This window comes from Argentina silus (assembly GCF_951799395.1).
Source record: "Argentina silus genome assembly, chromosome: X".
NCBI lineage: Eukaryota > Metazoa > Chordata > Actinopteri > Argentiniformes > Argentinidae > Argentina > Argentina silus.
In genome coordinates, this window is record NC_139653.1 from 40579266 (window position 1) to 40602351 (window position 23086).

The following is a 23086-nucleotide window of genomic DNA, read 5'->3' on the forward strand; positions in this document are numbered from 1 at the left end:
ATTTCCGCTTACACCGGCACAGAGATTTCGAAACAACTTTACTATGGCCAGGTGACAATCTAGGGCCTAGGCCATGTATGTGTTATATAATATATTATAAATATGTTATTTTCACAAAGCTTATGCGTCATTATACAAGAAAACAGCGCATTGGTGTGGATTTGTTGTTGTTGTTTTTTCTCATTTTTTAAGTGTTTGTATTTAGCCTTTACGTAGTTTTTCAACAATATTTTGTCACAAAACAATATGCAATGAAAGTCCATATGTCATAAACTGCAGAATGTCGGTTAAAAATAACTTGAGACACTCATAATTTTTTGGCTATTCAATTAGTTCAATTGTGTCATCATCAGCTGTTTGAAAGATTCTGTTCCTGCGATCCACATATTTCATGAGTTTTTCTCTTCCTCTTGAAAATAAGGTACAGAAAGTAAAAAAAAAAACTCAATATGTAGCCCTAGGCTAAAGCCCAAAATTGGCCCTGTGTGAGCACATCTACATCTGCCAGTGACAGCGCCTGACACAGAAGGTCTTGTTCTCAAAGGCATGATAGCCCAATTCAGAGGGGTGTTTGAAGCAGCTGGCACTCCCAATGTTTCTGTTAAGAAAGCCTGTTAAATGTGTACCCCTCAGTGTGGTGTGTGCTTGTGCCTGTGCAAGATGCCAACACTGGGAAACAGGTGTTCACGGCTGTCTGCATTGAGCTGCCTGTTCTAATCATGCCTGTAATATCTAGACTGTTAGGGCACTAAAGCAAACTGCTGTAGGTAGGCTATTGCTTAATACAACACAGTTTTAAAGGATGTTTCACCAAATTGCATTTTCATTGGATACCAACAGTAGAACATAGCCTGTGCTCCAAAGAAATAGTGTGCTGAGGAAAAAAGGATTTAATTCTGTAGGAAAGCCAACCCCGATCTATACTTGGTGTAATTCTCAACAGTAGATTTTACAGAAACAAGACATTCCTTGCTCCATCAAAGTTACTTCAAAGCTCTACTTGAAATTATAGCCTGTGAAAAATGAGTATATGACATTTCTGAAAGTTTTCGAAGGTTCAGCCATAACGCCATGGTTAGGCTATTTGACATGTTAGAATCACAGGTTTATTTTTCTCTCTGGCAGTCATCCTAGCTCTGTTGACATGTGGGGATTACCGGTAGGCATACTTTCTATGTAAAAAGGAAATCACAACAAAACCAAAATGACAGTGGCGCTATGATAATATCTGGTGCCAGTTTGCCACAGCGGCCTGATCCTGTGTGTGTGCTATGAAAACAACAGGCATTGTGGGTGTTTTCTCCCACCCGCCCTGAAACCTGGAGCCCCAAGAGGAGATGGGAGCTGCGATTGTTCGCACAAGCACACACACAGATGCGCACTCACACTGAGACGCAATGCCTGCAGCTGCCATGAGAAAATCTTGATAAGTGTGTGACAGCATGGAGAGCCGCACGTCCGACTGCACAATGACTCTCTTCTCCTTCTGACCTCTCCTCTCCCATCTTTCTCTTCAGCCCTCTTATCCTCTCTTTTTCCTCCTCCTTTCCTCACTTCACATCCCACCTCTCGCCTGCTTCATCTCCCTCTCCTCACATGCCCTCTTTCTCCTTACCCCTCTTCTTATCTTCTCTCAGCTCATCCTTCTCTTTCCCTCTCCTCCCTCTCCTCCTCCTCCCTCCGGCTCCCTTCCCCTATGAATGCAGCCCAATGACCCTACAGTGTGAACCTCTGACAGATTGTCACTGCATAGCTATCACCCCTTATCTGTCCCTCTGCTCAGAAAGCATTTTCAATTCACAACCCGCCCTGATAGCAGCGTGATACACCAAAAAACTGTCTGCCACTGATTACATCATCACCCTTGCTAGCCATCGCCATCGTTAACAGCAGCACTATATCCCGTGTTTCCGCAATGTTACAAACATGCTGTTCTGTCGCGTTCTCCACTGAGATCGGCAGATGAGATGGTAAACTAAAGGTAGCGTGGGATTAGGGCAAAACCACTATTTTGTCAGGTTGGAGCACTGCAGTACAGACAGTGGCCGTATCGTTTAGATTGCGCTTAGATTTTCATTCTCTTAATAGTGGCCAATTGTTATAAACCCAATAATGACACTAGATGTCAGCATAGGGCTGTGTTTGTTCCATGGCCGACTGCTTATGTACCTGGGAACCAGCCCTACCTGTGAATGTAGCTCTTTTAGGTTTTCATTTATAAGCCTTAAGAAAATAATATAAGAATTTCCTTTAGCTACATGTTTTCATATCCCAGACAATTCTGTGTAGCATAGCAATGCATTCTAAATGACTAGCCTGGGCTGCTGCATAATGTAGATTTTTCTCTGAACTGTCCCCCTCTGCCCTAAAGCTGCTTGTCACAGACGAAAGACACCCTCTAGATAACCCTTGCACATTGCTGAGTTTAACCCACATCAATGACTTTGTTCCAGTAACAGCCTAGAGTTCCATTTGAGCTGTTGTGATTGTGTAGCACATTGAAGACAATGCCTGAAGGGTGTGAGTGTTTCCAATCGGCCTTGATGTGCCTCTCCTGGAAACTTGAGCAGGTTTGAATAAGGCCAAGTGTCGGCATGTGCTGTCTCTGCAGGTCTGGAAAACAAGACAACCAACCCCCCTTTATTCAGAGAGAACACAGTATTCTCCAAAACACACGGACTCTTGGCAGACATACAGGGCAATCCAGTTAATTCTGATAACACACACCTTGCTCTCTTCAGATGTGTGTGTTCCTCCCAGCCAGCTTTGCCCATACTCTGTCACTCTCCATCTCCCTGCAGTGTTTATACAGGGAAATGAGCCATGAAATATTTTGTAGAGAATCAAATCGAGATCTTAAGACAAATAAATGCTTTCATGTGGCAAGTGATTGATTGGCGGGGTCATGTCTTAGTTTCCTCAACATCCTTCCTCCTCAGAAGATCTTAATCAACAGCATAACACTCATGGGGACTGTTGCTGTGCTGTTTTGGTCCTGAGATATGAGAAAAAGTATGTTCACATGTCATTTTTGTTGCTTCTCAGTGATTCTTGATTAGTTGTCATCTTGGTATGTGGTTTGGCACTCGGCATCAGCCGAATGCTATTCTTTGTAACACAGGGGGGCGCTAGACTGCCACAAGTGGTTGACTCCTTTTCCACTTCCAACTAAGCCCCTCTGCCCTCTGTGCTTTTGACATTCGTGAACACAGTTATTTTATTTTTTTTAAATGCAGTGGAGGATAACTGAAAGTGCGACAATGTGTCCTGGAACTATAGTCGATGTGGCAGCAGTGCAGCACCTCCCGTCGGGTCAAAGGTGTTTTTAATTTTTATCGTTGTTGCTGTTGTTGTTGGTTTACAACAAGCACCCCCTCTCAAACACCCTCCACCACCACCTTTCATTAACCCCAACCCAAATCCATCCAACTGGACCCAGGTCGGATACTCGGGCCTGGTTTGGCGGTCACACACCCCTGCACAGCCATAAAGGACTACAGCACCGAAGAAGGGCTGCATTGACCACACGGGGGGGCCAAGCTGGGGCCCGTTGCCTGCAGGTTACGAGCTGTGCCACTGTAGGTACTCTGTTTGTTTGTGCTCGCGAGGAAGGAATGTTTCCCCCCGCAACACGGCAGTGGGGATTAAGGCCCACTCCGAGTGCCCTGGGTCATGCCCACAGATGTTAGCCGGGATAGTGGCGGTTGGCGTGCCGACTGGCCTTGTCTCGACCAATTTGATGGGGCTGTCCGGAGGGTAGTAAGCCTGTGTACACGTGTTGGAGGGGAGGGGAGGGGAGGGAAGGGGAAGAGGCAACTGTCGTGTCGGAGAAAGGCCCCCCCCCCCTCTCTCTCCCTCCCTCAATCTATCTCTCTCTCTCTCACACACACACACACGTGCACAGCCTTGCCCAGCCTAGCGAAGCAGCACCTCACAGAGCCGGGCGGTCCAGGTGAGGCAGAGTGTGTGTGTGTGTGTGTGTGTGTTTTCACACAAAAGCCTGAGCCGGTGGCGTTAAGATTGTCTGGCATCAGGGCAGGGCGAGTGTGACGGTGATGATGGCTTAAGCTCTCCCTCTAGTATCTGTTCAGGCCTTGATGGAGTGAGTGTGTAGGAATTCATTATAGTCACCCAAATCACTGACTGTTGATGATGATGGCGTATGCTTAGGTTGTTAAATACAAGTCTTGTTGAAGAGCCTAGTCTCTCGTTATGTCGTTCGATCATGTCTGATAACTCTATGTCTGAGATAAGTCAAATATCTTTCTTCCATTATAAATCTTTCTGCTTGCACTGTGAGAATTAATGTTGACAGAGTAATGTGGACTGTGTGAAACAGAAAGGCAGTCAACTGGATACTAATTTGGAATATTAGGCCAATATTTAACTTGTTGATTGAATTGGGCCTAGTGATTCCAAGGTTCGACCAATGAAACACAAAGTACACCCAGACTTGCCAAGCTTCTTGAAAACTCCTTCAGCTCTGTGAACAATCAATTTTTACCCGCTGTGTGACGGTATTCTTGGCAGTTTTGGTCGTACTCAAGTGGTTATTGTGCAGTGCATCTAATAAAGGTAACTAAATGTACAGATGGCACACTGATAGCAGGGGGAACCACATGAAATTGCTAACACACCATAAGTCCCATGGGAATGGCAGATAAAGGTCTGTTCAATGCAGCAAAGGACAGGGACATTATATTTTTGGGCGGGATGCTTTGATTGAAGAGCTCTGTGAAAAAGTGGGTGAATATTATACACACACAGGACCAGGCCCATGTTGGCCTACTGTGGGCCCCCCGTAGGCAGGCGCAGAGGAAATGCGATACAGGATCTGACAAGACAAGACTTGACCTAGCAATGCATGGCCCTGCCATTGTCTACTAAAAGAGGGAGCGTGCATGCATGTGTGTGACAGAAAGAGCAAGAGAGAGTGTTAGTGTGTGTGCGCATGTGTGAAAGCAAAAGAAAATTCCTAGGGTCAAACAGAGCACTTCATTGCTTACACTACACAGAACAAATGAGTGAGTGTTAGGGGGTTGAGGGGTGTGTGCATTGGGGTAAGGGGCATGGCGATGGGGCACTGAAACAATTGTGTCTGCCGAGGAGGAGTGTTGGACGGGGGCGCTTTCATGCACGGCTGGGTTTGGGCTCTCTGTCAGATGGAGAACAGCCAGGTGTGTCTGTGGAGGTTGGCTGTTGGTCGCTCCGTTGGCGGACACGTTCCAAACCTCTGCAGCTTGTCTCAGGCTGAGAGGGCAAGGTGAAAGAGCTAGACATGGAATCTGGCCCCTCAGGTATAGAATGACTGCACACAGATGGGAATGCAAGTTACCCTCATACTCAGAATCAATGGGTGAAGAAGACTGTCAGTTTTGTTGTGCATGTTGAATACTACCTTTACCTTTGGTTACTGTGAAGAGCTGGTACACAGACAATGGGCTTTTAACTTTATACCTTTACTGTGTACAGTGGAGATAAATATTACATTCTGTAGTAGTTCCTCCTTAGGCACACAAGGACAACTTAATGTAAATAGCTGGCCATGTTTGTTTGTTTCATACTTTTCAAAGTCACACTTAACCACCATGGCCTAGCCGTCAACCCTTGAACCTCTTGAAAAACCAAACCGAGGGCTTTATGTGACCAGGGCATAACTGTATAATTGAGGTCCATGCACCTCAAACGTGTCACTCTGGTAAACAGAGGGACGAAGCCACTGCCTGCCGAGCGATGGTCGCAGTGTCACCGACCGTGTCTGGGAGGTGAAAGACAAGATGTCATCCTGCCAGGACCCGGTAATAGGGCTGCTGGGAACGCTGATCTTGACCTTTCTGCCAGCCAGGGTCTCTCTCTCTCTCTCTCTCTCTGTGTGCCTGTGCAGTTCAATCTCTTTCTCTATCTCTCTCTCTCTCTCTCTCTCTCTCTCTTTCTCACTCTCTCTCTCTCTTTCTCTCTCTCTCTCTCTCTCTCTTTCTATGTAATTGAAAAACACACCTGTCAAATGGGCTAGACTGGAGAGAAAACTGCAATGTGTGGGTGTGTGTGTGTGTATATATGTAGGGGTGTTTAGTGGGTGATCGACGGGCAGCAGCATTAAAGGAAGTAAATCCAACAACATAAACAAAGACACGGTCAGGATGACACATGTCACCTTAGCCATGACAGGGGACACTGACAGAAAGGCTTGGGGAGTTTGTGAGCCCTTGTTAATCTCTTTAAAGCCAGCATTGTTGAGGTTATAGCATTGATTGTTTGTGCATTTTGTCTTGTAGCCACAGGGGATAAATAAGTCACCAATAGAACCATTAACTGTTTCCCGTTTTGTTCTGCCTTTGTATTCCATTGGGAGTAACATACTGAATGGGCCCGTATCAATGATGCAACCTAAAAGCTACTAGTGCTAATGTTAAAGACACTTCACTAATTTTTAACATCCCATTCATTATCTCCAGCACCATACCAGTGTCTACATATGTGAAAACAGTGTTTTTCTACGTTCTGTAGTCAAGAAGATAAGAGAAATGGTCCTAAGGAAATTATCCCCTATGATGTCATTGGTGGTAAAGAAAAAAGTTGTGATAGAAAAAGTTATTTTCAGAAACTAAAATGATTTTCCAGCCAAGTGTTTGTGGTTTTTGAAAGTCAATGAATTAAATAATTTTTAATAACCTTTTCTTTTGGCCTTTTTACTAGTATGTAGACACTGGTGTGTTGCTGGAGATATTGAATATGATGTTAAATCATGTTGAAGTGTCCCTTTAACCTTAGCCTGGCTGTGAGTGAGTGATCTTGGCGTCTGGCCCTAAGCGCACTAGTGTAGTGGCTTATGGCTCCTTATTTCCACAAGTGAAGATTGCTCTCTCTCTAATGTAGCTTAGTAATTCTTCCCCCTCTGTTTGTGTTTCTGCTCTGAGGCCCAGGGTAAATATCTCTGCCCAAAAAGCATTTCTCTGCACTCTCTTCTCTCCTCCTTACTCCCTCCATTACCCTCTCTAATGATGTTTGCAGATGTGCTTAGAGGAAATGCGCACCCATGCACACGCACGCACACACGCGTACACACACACGCGTAGACACACACACACACGTACACACACACGTACACACACACTCACGTACACATACACAGTCAGAGATGTACTGTAGCACACAGCCACATAGCCTACTGATTAGAGACATCACACACACACACACACACACACACACACACACGGAATGGAAGACTGAAATTAAAAGAAGTCTTAGCATCAAACAATAGTTTAGAACACATACGCAACTTGTTTGGACAGGTAATCTTTGTCAGGTGAAACCACATATTCAGCACCACCATTTGCATTCAGCTCTAGGCTACACTGTCATCGTCATCATTGTTATTGTTGTTGCTGTTGCTGTTGTTGTTGTTGTTGTTGTATGTGGTTTTGTCTCTTGATGTTTTGGCCAGTGTTTGTAAATGCTGATCCTGTGCAGGCATTTAAAAAAATAAATAATGTAATTTTAAATTTGCTGTATCTTAAATATAACTCTTTATTACAGATATTATTAGATAATCAGATAGCAATTTGATTTAGCCAACTAGGCTATTTGTAATGTACAGCCTGTGGACAGGAGTTAATGTAGGCTAGACGTTGTTGTAGGCTATGTCTCATTATCTTCGTGTTGTATTGTAATATCTCTTGTGAAGTTCAAGGAAGGCCTCAGGTCATTGGTCCTCTTCTTATTCTGTCATGTTCTCTATGTCTTTCTCTGTCTGTCTCTCTCTTTAGAGGGCCTGTCCTGTGCTCTCATCCTCTTCTCCCTCTCCACCCTTTTTTTTCCTCTCATCTGAACTCCTGAACTCTTCAACTCCTTACCCCTGCTTGCCCTTCATTCCTGTCCCTGTGACAACAATCACAAGAGATTTCACCAACTTTTCTACACTCCTTTTTCAAACATACACACAAACTTCACTCGACAACCAGCCTCGCCCCACGGCCACGTCACTCATGAGCTCCGGCTTCATTTTCCCTCTGATTGACATCCTCTACACACACACACACACACACACACACACACACACACACACACACACACACACACACACACACACACACACACACACACACACACACATTGGACCTGTCTCCTCACCTGAATGGTATTACCTTTTGCTCATTTTGTTCTGCTTGTCCATCATCTCTATTCTTCAACTGCTGACGGTTGAATAGTGTCCCCAGGGACGCGCACGCACGCACATGTATGTGTGTCAGTTTTGTGGTTTTAGCACAGTGCCTGGCGCCACTCTGTCCCCCGCACCCTCTACCCTATAATGGGACAGCAGAGGAGACACTATATATATAGTATAGTGTGTGTGTGTGTGTGTGTGTGTGTGTGTGTGTGTGTACTGCCTCTAGGCTTTGCAGCACTTCCCAAGCATTGTCCTCATCTGAGTCTTGCCTTGACTTCATCCACTCATTCTCTTCCTCCTACCTTTTTCTTTCTTCTTTCTCAACGGGTTCAATTCTGTTCTGCCGGAGGACCTCAACATCACTTCTGAGCTTGAGTCTGCAGAGAGAGAGAGAGAGAGAGAGAGAGAGAGAGAGAGAGAGCAGTAGGCATAGACAGTGAATTAGCTTGATGCAAATTGGGGTCAAGCGTATAGTAAGCGTATATAGAGACTTTTTTTGGGATCCTTAGAAAAATGTTCCATTCCTTTCATGCCTTACCTCAAATGAGGTATAAACAGGCCTAAGACTACTCCTCATTAACAATATAGTTTTTAAAGCTCAAACATCCTAGTTTCTGTTGGTTGCATAGAGATTGAACTGTGTATGGAGATGTCAGCTAACTCTGAACAGAATCATGGAAATGGAGTGATAATGGGCAATGAGGTCTCCATGGTATAGTTAGTTTATGAAGTCTACAGTACATCCATGAACATTCAAGTGGGATTGAGGGCATGTCTGGTGTACAGTCATGAGAAAAAGTTAGGACACCCCCCAAAATATTAAGTTATTCTCTTAAAAATATGGACATATCAATATTCTATGTTCTTTCTAACAATATCTATAGATAAAGGGGATGTAATTGAACAAAAAACAATGAAAATGTAACTTTGTAATCATTTATTTAACGAAAAATTAACAATAATGCCAATTCCTACTGAGGAAAAAGTTAGGACACCCTATGCCCTAATAGCTAGTATTGCCCCCCTTGGCTGAAATAACCTCAATTAGACGTTTCTTATAACTGTCAACAAGTCTCTGACATCGATTGGGAGAAAGTTTTTCCCACTCCTCCTTGAATTCTTTCAGCTGTGTGATGTTCGAGGGGTGTCTTGCATGCACAGCCAGTTTCAAATCAATCCACAGCATCTCAATAGGATTAAGATCCAGGCTTTGACTTGGCCATTCCAGAACTCTCAATTTCTTTTTCTTGAGCCATTCCTTGGTAGATTTACTGGAATGTTTTGGGTCATTGTCATGTTGCATGGTCCACATCCGCTTCAGCTTCAACTTTCGAACAGATGGTCTCACATTTTCCTCAAGCACCCTCTGATACAATACAGAATTCATAGTGGATTCTATGATGGTGAACTGACCAGGCCCTGCTGCAGAAAAGCAGCCCCAAACCATGACATTTCCACCCCCATGCTTCACAGTTGGTATGAGCTTCTTGTTCTCAAATGCTGTCTTGGTTTTGCGCCAAACATGTCTACTTTTACTGTGCCCAAATAGTTCAACTTTGGATTCATCTGTCCAAAGCACATTGTTCCAGAAGTTCTGGTCTTTCTCTAGGTGTTCTCTGGCAAACCTTTGTCTTGCCCTGATGTTTTTTTTTGACAGCAGGGGTTTACTCCTTGCACACCTTCCATGTAATGCAAACTTGTTCAGTCTCTTTCTTATGGTGGATGCATGTACTTTGACATCAATTGTGGCAAGAGATACCTGTAGGTCCCGTGATGACATTCTGGGATTGTTGGAGACTTCTTTAAGCATCTTTCGGTCAGCTCTTGGGCTGAACTTGCTTGGGCGGCCTGACCTGGCCATGTTGGTGGTGGTTTTAAATGTTCTCCACTTGTAAATTATTTTCCGGACAGTGGAATGGCTAATTTCAAATTGTTTGGAGATCTTTTTATATCCCTTCCCAGACTCATATGCATCTACAATTTTTCTTCTGAAGGCCTCAGAGAGCTCTTTTGATCTCGCCATGGTGATGCAACTCACTTCAACAATCAAGAGCAAACCAAACTAAATGTCTGAGGTTTAAATAGGACAGGCTCCTCCAAAATCCTCTGTAACGATGTTCTAATCATTTTTACCTGATGTGGTGCTCTTGATTATAATTTTAGGCATTTTAAGTGGAACTAAATGTGGGGGTGTCCTAACTTTTTCCTCACAAGAAGATTGCATTTCTATTAATTACATTTTACCAATCATTTTTTAATCATTGTTCAAATGAATATCAAATGTCCATATGTTTGAATATGTTGAAGAAGACAAAGGTTTTCATAGGGTGTCCTAATTTTTTCTCATGACTGTATACCATCTGTCTATTGAAATTTGCGCCTAATATCTTTTATCTTGATGAGTTACTATCCCCCCCCCCCCCCCCACACACACACACACACACACACATGCAGGCACTACCCTTATGATGTGATCTTGTTTTAGTCTTAGCATGAAGGCTTCGAGTGGCCTCCAATGTTCCATGATGCTTTGCTCTATTACAACATGTGCTTTCGTTCTCCCTCTAATTCTCTCGCGGCAATGTTTTGTTATTCTTTCTGTTCTTTAATATCTTGATATACTACTGTAGACCTACAGCAGTAGCTTAGTTACGATGAGACTGCCCCATCAAGGACAGTGTGTGTGTGTGTTTCCTCAGATCTCCCGGGCAGGTGCATGTGTGTGCACAATGTGTGTGCATTGTTTGTCATCTCTGTTCTCCGTTGTTGAGATTTGGCAGCTACTCCAACGCACCTCAGATCAACCTGAAGAGAACACACACTTGTTAACTGTCTCTCCTTGGCACAGTTTACCACATTATTCCACTGCTCTCTGTTGTGAGCGCCAAGATCCTATTGAGAGCCAAAAAAGTGAAAAGATAAGAGAGGGATAGAGAGAGAAAGAGAGAGGTATGGAGAGAGAGAGGGGGGGAGGGGGGGAATGGAGAAAGACCATTTAGAGGGGGCGAGAAAGAGAGAGAGATGGAGAGAGAGAAAGAGGGAGAAGGGCAGTAGGTAATTAAAATGGTTGTGTGATGGGCTGTGACAGGGCAGTGTCAGTCACCTGTGGCAGCTCCTTAGCCCTGTAATTTACCACATCTCCCCAAGGTGACGGATGCTTCTGCTTTCTGACAGCGGTGAGCTCACTACCCCGGGGGGGGGGGCGAGGGTGTGTGTGTGTGTGTGTGTGTGTGTGTGTGTGTGTGTGTGTGTGTGTGTGTGTGTGTGTGTGTGTGTGTGTGTGTGTGTGTGTGTGTGTGTGTGTGTGTGTGTGAACCCCCACCCTACCTAGGAGCAACGTCATCATCCACTTCAATGAACAGCCAAGATTGTGTGAGAAGTATATTTTAAGTACATTTTGGGAAATACACTTCCCTCTATTTTCCTCTCTGTTTCTCCTATTCCCTTCTTGACTTGAATTATGTATCTTGTCTTTAGATCTATGTGGGACCTTGCTGCAAGCCTCGGGGTCTATAAAGCCAGACACTGAGATTGTCCTTGCAGTGATAGAGAGACCTCATTTATTTTTGAGCATAAGCTCAAAATTCAGCTACCTCTTGCAGAGGGGTACTACATCAAATTGAAAAAAGTTTAGGTCCGGCATTAAAGTGAGTAAGTGAGTGAGTGAATGAATGAGAGAGAGACAAATGGAGAACAAGTTTCTTAAAGATCTCACCATTGCACTCATGTCTCTATTACAAGTCAAGTGAGCATGCAACAAGGCCTGTAAAACAAGCCTCTCTCTCTCTCGCTCTCTGACTCAGACACACACACACACACACACACACACACAAACATACACACACACACACACACACACACACACACACTCACACACACACACAGCGGCCCACAGGGGACAGGACTATGGGGAACAGAGGGAGGCGCGGAGGAGAGCAGACAGGGTCTTAGTTCCTTTTGCCGTCTTTGAAAGAGGAGTCGTGTGTTTTCTTCCCTGCCTTTGATGCTAAAACAGCCTATTTACCAGTGTAAGACTGGACACAATACCCCACTGCCCCCCAGCCCTCTGCCCCTCCTGCTGTGTTTGGACAGGTTAGGGGAAACACTTGTGTGTGTGTGTATGTGTGTGTGTGTGTGTGTGTGTGTGTGTCTGTCTGTCTGTCTGTCTGTCTGTCTGTCTGTCTGTCTGTCTGTCTATGTGTATCTACATTTGTATGGGTTAAGGGGGGTCAGATGAAGCCCCAGAGGGGGGGCAGGTAACCTACGGTAACCCCCAGACAGGGATTAGGATAACTGTGGCAGATGTTCAGGAGCAGTGCACCCTGTCGTATATTTGTGTTTGTAAGCATGCGTGAGTGTCTCTTCTTCTGTCCACCGCCGAGAACATCAGACTTTATGTGAACTGTGTGTGTCTGACAGAGGCAAAGAGAGAGATTGGGAGAAACTAGAATTCCAATTAAGAAAATGCTCATGATGGAATAGTAGACAGGTGTAAGGAAAGGAGGGTTTTTGTGTGTGTGTGTGTGTGTGTGTGTGTGTGTGTGTGTGTGTGTGTGTGTGTGTGTGTGTGTGTGTGTGTGTGTGTGTGTGTGTGTGTGTGTGTGTCATTTCACTTGTCATTTCAGTGGTATGAAGTTGCTACATAAACACTGGGCTGTTTAGAATGTGACAGTTCAGAATGTCTGCCACTCTGAGTGAACTCCTCTCAGGTTACCTCAACCTAATCACAGACTAGAAGCCCACTCCTCTCTCTCCACACTAGTAAGAAGAGATGAGGTGTCTGTCTGAGTATACCAGCGGCTCATGGAATCAAAAGGAACACTCTCCTATTCCTAACTTCTGTCATTAGATGAGTGAAAGAACAAAGAGGATGAGAGAGAGAGGGAAGACGGGTGAAGGAACAAATAAAAATCTGAGGTGCGCTTAGTGACGTAGCACACTGATGCGTGTACCACATAATCGCAAGATTCCTGGTTCAATTCTGACTCTGGACATATCTTGCATGTCATTCCTCCTCTCTCTCACCCTTCCTTCCTGTCAATCGCTACTGTGTATCCCAGTAAAGCAGAAATGCCCTGAAAATATATTTCAAAAATAAAATCTGAGTGGAGAGAATACTAACACTTTCTGACTGCAATACGCCTATTTCTATCTGATCTAACTGCACTGGTTCTCACATGCACTCTCTCACTCACACACACAAGACACTCTCTCTCTCTCTCTCTCACACACACAAGACACACTCTATCTCTCTCTCACTCACACACACAAGACACACTCTCTCTCTCTCTCTCACTCACACACACAAGACACACTCTCTCTCTCTCTCTCACTCACACACACAAGACACACTCTCTCTCTCTCTCTCACTCACACACACAAGACACACTCTCTCTCTCTCTCTCACTCACACACACAAGACACACTCTCTCTCTCTCTCTCTCTCACACACACAAGACACACTCTCTCTCTCTCTCTCACTCACACACACAAGACACACTCTCTCTCTCTCTCTCACTCACACACACAAGACACACTCTCTCTCTCTCTCTCACTCACACACACAAGACACTCTCTCTCTCTCTCTCACTCACACACACAAGACACACTCTCTCTCTCTCTCTCTCACTCACACACACAAGACACACTCTATCTCTCTCTCTCACTCACACACACAAGACACACTCTCTCTCTCTCACTCACACACACAAGACACACTCTCTCTCTCTCTCTCTCACTCACACACACAAGACACACTCTCTCTCTCTCTCACTCACACACACAAGACACTCTCTCTCTCTCACTCACACACACAAGACACTCTCTCTCTCTCTCTCACTCACACACACAAGACACACTCTCTCTCTCTCTCTCACTCACACACACAAGACACTCTCTCTCTCTCTCTCACTCACACACACAAGACACACTCTCTCTCTCACTCACACACACAAGACACTCTCTATCTCTCTCTCTCACTCACACACACAAGACACTCTCTCTCTCTCTCTCTCTCACTCACACACACAAGACACACTCTCTCTCTCTCTCACTCACACACACAAGACACACTCTCTCTCTCTCTCTCTCTCACTCACACACACAAGACACACTCTCTCTCTCTCTCTCACTCACACACACAAGACACACTCTATCTCTCTCTCACTCACACACACAAGACACTCTCTCTCTCTCTCACTCACACACACAAGACACACTCTCTCTCTCTCTCACTCACACACACAAGACACACTCTATCTCTCTCTCACTCACACACACAAGACACACTCTCTCTCTCTCTCTCACTCACACACACAAGACACACTCTCTCTCTCTCTCTCTCTCTCACTCACACACACACACACACACACCCCCAGGGAAGCAGGGTAGCAGGCAGCGACATCTGCACACGACTTCCTGTCACATTTTTCAAAGGCGACCAGATATATTACGACACTGTTCCTGTTCCGTGCTGAAAGACTGGTTGTCTCAATCCATGGACTCAGGGTCAAATGGACACGGGGTACATCGATAGTCTCAAGAGGCTTCCTTCTCCTCTCCTCGCCTCTTCTCTTTATTTCCTGTCCTTCATCTGCACTGAACTGAGAACATAGGAGAGGTGATACAGTAGCATATGGCCGAAACTAAGGATTTGTTTTTCTGTCCACCCAAAAACTAAACATGAGTAGCAACAATTGTTATCCATTGTGTTACTTCACTATGTCATAGACCTTTATCTGATGCAGGCTGTTGGGTTTCATGGCTGGCATGTTTTTCAATATAAAGTCATCGGCCTAATAAAGCCAAGAGTTCTTGATATTAAGTGGTGCCCCCTTTCTCTGAAGACCAAAGTATCGAAATCCAGATTTTTGCAACTGCCACAAAGCAAACTTGAGTTAGCTAAAATAAATCCCTTCTTCATGTCTAAAATTGAGTTTCCTTCCAAAAAGAGCTGACTTCCTCTAAATAGGTGGTTAGAAGGATGAAAGAATCCTCTTATGTCAGTAAACTGGTTACAGCGTTTCTATGGCAGCAAGGTTTATCTGTTTGTGTGTTTTTTAGGGAGTTGTAGTTTTGAGAATGAGTGGCAGAAGGAAGATTTCCTCTTCACACTAAGAGGAGCAAGGGACAAAGATAAGAGAGAGTCCACCCTCAGCATTTAGACAGAGAGAGAGAGAAATAGAGAGAGATTGGAGAAGTGTCCAACCCTAGTGTCAATGAGAGTCAGAGGGAAAGAAAAAGGGAAGCAGTAAGCCCTTGTATGTGAAGAGAGAGAGTCTAGTCCACGTTTAGCAGTAACCTTGTGAACATGGAGAAGAGGAGAGAGAGGCAGAGAGACCACCCTCAGCAGTGACAGCGAGGACCAGAGATGGACAGAGAAAGTTAGAGAGAGGAGGGGGGAGAGTCCTCCATCAGCACTGACCAACTGACATGGAAAGAGAAGAGGAGAGAGAGGGGGAGGATGTATGGCTGATAAAGGGGGACATGCTCTCTCTTCATTAAAGGCACAGTCTGCAATTGAAAATTTGCTGGCCAACACTCCGGGTAAGCAACGTGAAAAGCATTGTGAAAAACACTTTTTATGCATAGTCTCCCTATTTTAGGGTGCCCAAAAGTAATAGCACAGATTTTTCAAATGTCCAAATTAAGCACTCATGTTTAGTATTTGGTCGCCAATCCTTTGCATGCAATAACTGCCTGAAGTCTGTGACCCATTGACCCCACCAGACGCTGGTTATCTTCTCCGGTGATGCTCTGCCAGGCCTGTACTGCAGCCATCTTCAGTTGTTGTTTGTTTTGAGGTCTTTTCGTCTAAAATATTATCATCAGGAAATGAAATTCATGTCCAATTGGATTTAAATCTGAAGATTGACTTGGCCAGTCAAGACCTTTCCACTTTTTGGCCCTGAAAAATTCCCTAGTTGCTATGGCAGTATGTTTTGGGTCATTGTCTTACTGTATACCATCCAATGAATTTGGAGGCATTTGCTTGCATTAACACTACTCAAAGTGGTATGCTTGCTATTCAGTCGGAGCAATTGATATTTGTGATTTATTGAATGGTAAAGATATGTTGAAAAGACAATAGCTTTATATGTATCTCCTCAAAACCAATAGGCAACAGCTATTATTCTAAAATGAATCTTTTAACCGTAAACACATCTAATCTATATTGTTAAAAGACACAGTGATCAAATATTTGTATTTGATATTCGAGACGTGTGACAAGTCGCTAATGAAAACCAAAGTTATTATTATTTGTTAGTTTATTGCACATTGTGTATAACATTTCGATAAAGAATGCCACTTATGCAGAAATAAAAAGGCAGAAAAGTGTTTATTTAAGGTTCTGTTAGTGGTCATCGAGCTGGAAGGTGGCGCATCCGGAATGTGATCAAGAATGTCCTGTGTTACAGTTTACAACCTCCATCCTGTGCATATGACCAATACAGTCTCATGTGACTTGACTCTTTATTCAAGATTCAAGATTCAAAGTGTTTATTATCATATGCACAGTAGAAAACATGTTTCCCTGTACAACGAAATTTTTGCTTTGCTGTCCGCAGAATGCCAACCAATGTAAAATATACAATACTAAAGAATATACAATATATACTAAACAAAATGTACAAGACAGCAAAATTTAAGGCATAAAATAAAATAGCAGCAATAATAATAATAAAACAGTGCAAATGTAGCAGTGCAATTATGCATGTGCAAACTGGAAAATTCAGTTATTTGACTGTTATTATAGCCCTCATGTAATTACAAACTCCAAATCTGACCACGTACTGTATTAGGCCTGCCCAATCTGCTCAAATACATTTCAATAGAATTAGGGGGGAGGTGGGCGGACTGTATCGTATTTGGCGTTCATAATCGTTTCCGATTAACAAACAAAACTGTGACCATTTATCTAGCCACTGGAGAAAAACCATTCGAATGATCGCACTCCCCTAGAACAGTACAGTTCTTCATTTAACGAATTCCGTTAGTTCATAGAAGATTGACAACACCTCCCAAATAGGCAATGACATTATGATAATAAAAAAAAAAAGTGTGCACAAAACACGATTACATTACAGTATTTTATTTTATATAAAATTTAGCTGCAGGGCTGGTGTATGGGCCGGTCATCTGCATGGCTGCAGTCGGGTGGATATTGATGATTTGAGTAAATCGCATTGTATTCATTTGCGTTTTGAGAGCGTCAGGTATATATATAATATACATAATATATATATATATATATAATATAAAAATATATATAATATAAAAAAAGACGTAGCCAAATTCGTTGTCAATAATGGTTGTCATTTTTAACAACACGGCCTCTCAATAGTGTCCTATTCGTCACTAAAAATATCCGACTCTGCCTCTCTAGCCAAAGAGGATGTAGAGGGCGCACGGCGGATGATAGAGCCACCTCATGGATTGAGACAACCAGTCTTTCGTTCCAGATTAACAAACAAAGACGTGACAATTTATCCAGCGTGCTCTCCCCCTTAAAATGACCCCTACTTTTCTATCCAGTCTCAGTCCCACTCATTCTGTTGTATTATTAAAGCCGACTCGCGCTTATTCTTGTTAGACATGCTAGACATTTTCCCGTTTCTCTGCGCTGTGAGAGAATGCGTGATCTGTAATTCGTGAGCTGCTATAATAAACTTGATTTTTCACATTTCAACATTCAACTGGTACAGCTCTGAGTTTACGTTATATATTTCACGTAACATATTTATGTCCATAAAGCTGAAATTCGCGGAATCAACTGAGAAACATTATATCCTAGGAGTTAATTAATATGCAATTTCACGGACACACTGCCACATATATTCCATGTCTGACATCATTTTATGAAGTTTCCATGAAGACATTCATTATTTCTAAATTAAGGTTCATCCAAAGACATCATCACCCCCCTCACAGCATTTTAGACAGCACCTTCTCACAAAATATAATTGTGCTACAACATTTTCCCCGCTTCTCTGCTGTGAGAGAATGCGTGATGACGGTATGAGAGTAGGTCCTTGTTAAAATAACCTGATATTTAAACCATTCCACTCTTCATCTCTGTAATTCATGAGCTGCTATAATAAACTAGACTTTGTCAATCCATCTGATAAGGCAAGATGATAAGGCAAGCCATTCTCTTTTCAAACATCCTTCACAGCTCTTCTCACCACCTTGTGGTGGCTTTCGGCAGCACTTCACACCACATACAGCTCTGGAAAAAATTAAGAGACCACTAAAAAATTATCAGTTTCTCTGATTTTACTATTTATAGGTATGTGTTTGAGTAAAATGAACAATTTGTTTTATTCTATAAACTACTGACAACATTTCTCCCAAATTCCAAATAAAAATATTGTCATTTAGAGCATTTATTTGCAGAAAATGACAACTGGTCAAAATAACAAAAAAGATGCAGTGTTTTCAGATCTCGAATAATGCAAAGAAAACAAGTTCATATTAATTTTTAAGCAACACAATACTAATGTTTTAACTTAGGAAGAGTTCAGAAATCAATATTTGGTGGAATAACCCTGATTTACAATCACAGCTGTCATGCGTCTTTCATAAGCTCTCCACCAGTCTTTCACATTGCTGTTGGGTGACTTTATGCCACTCCTGGTGCAAAAATTCAAGCAGCTCAGCTTTGTTTGATGGCTTGTGACCATCCATCTTCCTCTTGATCACATTCCAGAGGTTTTCAATGGGGTTCAGGTCCGGAGATTGGGCTGGCCATGACAGGGTCTTGATCTGGTGGTCCTCCATCCACACCTTGATTGATCTGGCTGTGTGGCATGGAGTATTGTCCTGCTGGAAAAAACAATCCTCAGAGTTGGGGAACATTGTCAGAGCAGAAGGAAGCAAGTTTTCTTCCAGGACAACTTTGTACGTGGCTTGATTAATGCGTCCTTCACAAAGACAAATCTGCCCGATTCCAGCCTTGCTGAAGCACCCCCAAATCTTCACCGATCTTCCACCAAATTTCACAGTAGGTGCGAGACACTGTGGCTTGTAGGCCTCTACCAGGTCTCCGTCTAACCATTAGACAGCCAGGTGTTGGGCAAAGCTGAAAATTGGACTCATCAGAGACTTCAGAGTCCTCTATCCTTATGGTTTTTGCAAACCTCAGCCTGGCTCTTCTTTGCTTCTCGTTGATTAAGGGCTTTTTTCTTGACTTCAGCCCTGCCCCTAGGAGCCTGTTTCGAACCGTCCTCACCATGCACTTCACCCCAGCTGCCGTTTGCCATTCTTTTTGTAATGTCACTTGATGTCATCCTACGGTTGTTAAGTGACATTCGAATGAGTTGGCGGTCATCCCAGTGAGTGGAGAGTCGTTTTCGCCCTCTGCCGGTCTGTAGCTTTGTTGTCCCTAATGTCTGCTGCTTGACCTTGTTCTTATGAACCGCCGTCTTTGAAATTCTAAGGATGGAAGCCACCTGACGCTCACTGTATCCCTCTGCCAGTAAAGCCAGAATTGAACCCTTCTTTTCCTCACTCAAAACATTTATTCCAATTACTTTTGAGGTACTACTAGCACTGTTTTTGCCATCCAGCTGGTCCTATTGCAAGAGGATAGTGATGACCACAGCAGTGTTTTTTATACTTTTCCTCATTAAATAAGATTTGGTTCAGGTGATCACCTAATCAGTACCTCATTAAGTAGAATGAGGTGTGCCAGTATTAGAATTCAACAGACACTGGAATGGAATGGCTGCCATACATGTAGAGATGCTGATTTAAGAAAAAATGGGAGTGGTCTCTTAATTTTTTCCAGAGCTGTATAAATGCAGTGGCGGCGTGCAGGGATTAAACCTCTACCTACTGTATATACAAATAATATACATAGCAGGGTGCCCATCAACATCAAACCCCCCCCTTGGTAGGTGAAACACAGAGCATACCTGCAGCTGGAAGCTGGGGGGTGGGGGGAATGCACAAAACGTACTTGTATACTACAACAACTGCTCAGCTATGGTGGAGTCTGCATAACTCTGCTGTTATAGCCTGTCCCATGAACATGTGACATGTTTTGCATAACGTGAGATCAGCTGTCCGTCCCTGACCACCTGGGTCATTCTAGCATTATGTGACCTCAAATATTTACGGGGTATTGTGTGTGGATTGATGGCAATTTGTTTTAAATGTTATCCATTTTAAATTGGGTCTATAACATAACAAAATGTACATGTGTATGTACTCAGTGCTTGTGCTTGACACTGTCTTTTGATTCCATCCACTTGACGTTCTTATGATGCTGAGGACAGATGTGTGTGTGCGTGTGTGCTTCTGTGTGTGTGCCATCTTCATCAAGTTGATACCACGGAGGTTGCAGCGCAGATGCAGAAGACGTTAAGTGTGTATTTAGCCCACATGGCTAAATGAGGAGCCGGAAGCGTGCACAAACTGGCATCTGGTCATAGGTGTTCCCACCTCAATGATGAACATTGGTTTGTAGGCATCGTCCGTGGTATGCATTGCAAATAGCAGGAAGAAAATGGGATACAAGCACTATTACTTGAGAGTTACAATGGAGTTCCTCTGCTACATCTATCCAACTATGTATATGAGAGTGAGTAAACACAAAGTCATCCATTTCTAATCAGAAAGTGTGAGAATCATAAGGGTAGAAGAATAATCATGAACAGTGTATTCACCATGCCTTAGAAAGCCCATGCAAACATGAGAAAACCTAGAAAGCTACTGAATCTACATAGTGACTTAAAATGCCCTCTTCCTAGAGGACACCAGCTGTTCACTTAGAAAAAGAGATTTTTATCATTGCTAAATTGGTTTCCTTAATCCTTTGAGAGACTAAGAGGACTTCCTGAACATTTTAAACTTCAGGAACTTGATACAGCTGACAAAGCCAACCATCTGAGCCATCTGTAGTTCTATAGTCTTTGATGCCCCATTCACGTGTATAGAGCAGCTTTGGACACATGGGACCCAACGCCTTTAGTCTCGGATCTAACCAGTCTATCCATAGCTGAAAGTGGGAAAGGCATTGGGAGGCCAGCATCCAGGCACCTTGAGCAGGATAATAATTTACACCATGCTCTGATCCAAGGTTGTTATGTCTCCCCCAAAAAAACCAAATACTGCACAGGAAGACTAGAGCATGTCGGACGACACCCTGCATTCAACATAATAGTGATATGATAGCGAGTGCACAGTAAACATGTCTTCCCCCGCAAAGTTGTAGCTGTTTACCTATAGAAAAGAGAATGAAGGAGAACATGTAAATGAAGCAAAACGTTTATCCAGATCTTAACATGACGTACTGTTGACTTTGTGAAACAGTACTTTGAAACACTGAACCGACACCGCACACCCACATGAGCTAAAGCTGAACCCATGAGGGACACGTTCTCCAGGTGAAACAAAACATTGAGAGTGTGGCCCGTGGGCACAATCAAAATGTCCAACTAGGTGGCAGCTAGCAATGTAGATAGATTCCAGCAAGAGGTAGGAATCTGTAAGGTAGTAGCAAATATTGTGGATGGCAATGTTCGATGGTTAAGTGTACAATGTTCGATGGTTAAGTGTACAAGATTCTTATCACCCGTAAAGCAACAATGATCCACGAGGAAGCACTCCCGTCAGTCCGTAGAAAGCAATCACACTCGCCGTAAAACACTCATTAAGCAAGAATCGTACAAATAGTCAATCCTAGTAATGATCAAGAAAAACAAAACTGTAGGACGGAAATGCAGCCAACAGTTCGATAGCATATACAGTATGTATGTATGACTAAAGTAACCTGACTAGCCAGTAGAACCCCAACCAGATGACGGTAAGAGCATGCCCAAAACATACTTGTATAGCCAGTGGCGAACAACTGCTCAGCTATGGTGGAGTCTGCATAATTCGGTTCTTATAGCCTGTCCCATGAACATGTGACATGTTTTGCATAATGTGAGATCAGCTGTCCGTCCCTGACAGCCAGCTGCTCTCCTCCTTAAAGTGTCTTGCTTGAACTTTCGTGAACTTCAATTCTAGTGGCAGCAATACAAGCCCAAACCTAACACCCCCTGCACCATGTTTCACAGATGAGATGGTATGCTGTAAATCTTGGGCAAATCCTTTTTTCTCCAAACTTTCCTCTTGCAATCACTCTGGTACATAATATTAATCTTATCTGTCCACAAGACTCTTTTCCAGATATCTGCTGGCTTTTCAGGTACTTTTTAGCAAACTGTAACCTGACCATCCTTTTTGAGGATAACTAGTGGTTTTCACATTGCAGTAAAGCGTCTGTAGTTTGGCTGGTGACGTATTCTGCGGATGGTAGTCTTTGACACATTCTGTGGGACAGTTGATTTGAGGTTTTTCTTAATTATGGTGAGCATTATTCTGTCATCCAAGTCTTCCTTGGCCTACCAGCCCAAGTGCGATTGCTGAACTCGCCAGTGATTTTTTTCTTTTGAATGATGTTCCAAACTGTTGGTCTTGGCAAGCCTAAAGTTTTGGTTATGTTTCAGATTTTTCAGCATAGTAATGCCTTCCTTGGCATTCATTGATCCCTCTTTGGTCCTCTTGTTGAGAGACACCAATAGCAAATTCCAAAGGCAAATTCAAAGCCTAGAATCAATACTAAACATTGACACCTCTTTTATTCCTGCGCAAATTATGTGAAGGAACACATCTGACTTACCAGAAATACCTGTCAAGCCAATTCTCCCATTCCTTTTGGGTTCCCTAAAATAGGGGGACTATGCATAGGTGTTTATGTTTAGTGTCAATTTCTGATTGGTGATACCAACACAAATACCATCAAATAAAATCAGAGAATCTCTACTTTAACCTACTAGTACTTGTTTGATTTAATCCAGACTTTTGGAGTGTAGAGCGCTGGAAGTTTAATTGAGTGCTGCCCCGGAGTGCAAGTGGAGGTTTGTAAACAAC

General features: G+C 43.3%; 1 protein-coding gene across 1 annotated transcript in view; it reads left to right on the forward strand.

Annotated features, from left to right (window-relative positions):
• wdpcp (WD repeat containing planar cell polarity effector) overlaps positions 1 to 23086 on the forward strand; it is a 61796-nt gene that overhangs the window by 2607 nt on the left and 36103 nt on the right. The gene's annotated exons all lie outside the window — the stretch shown is intronic.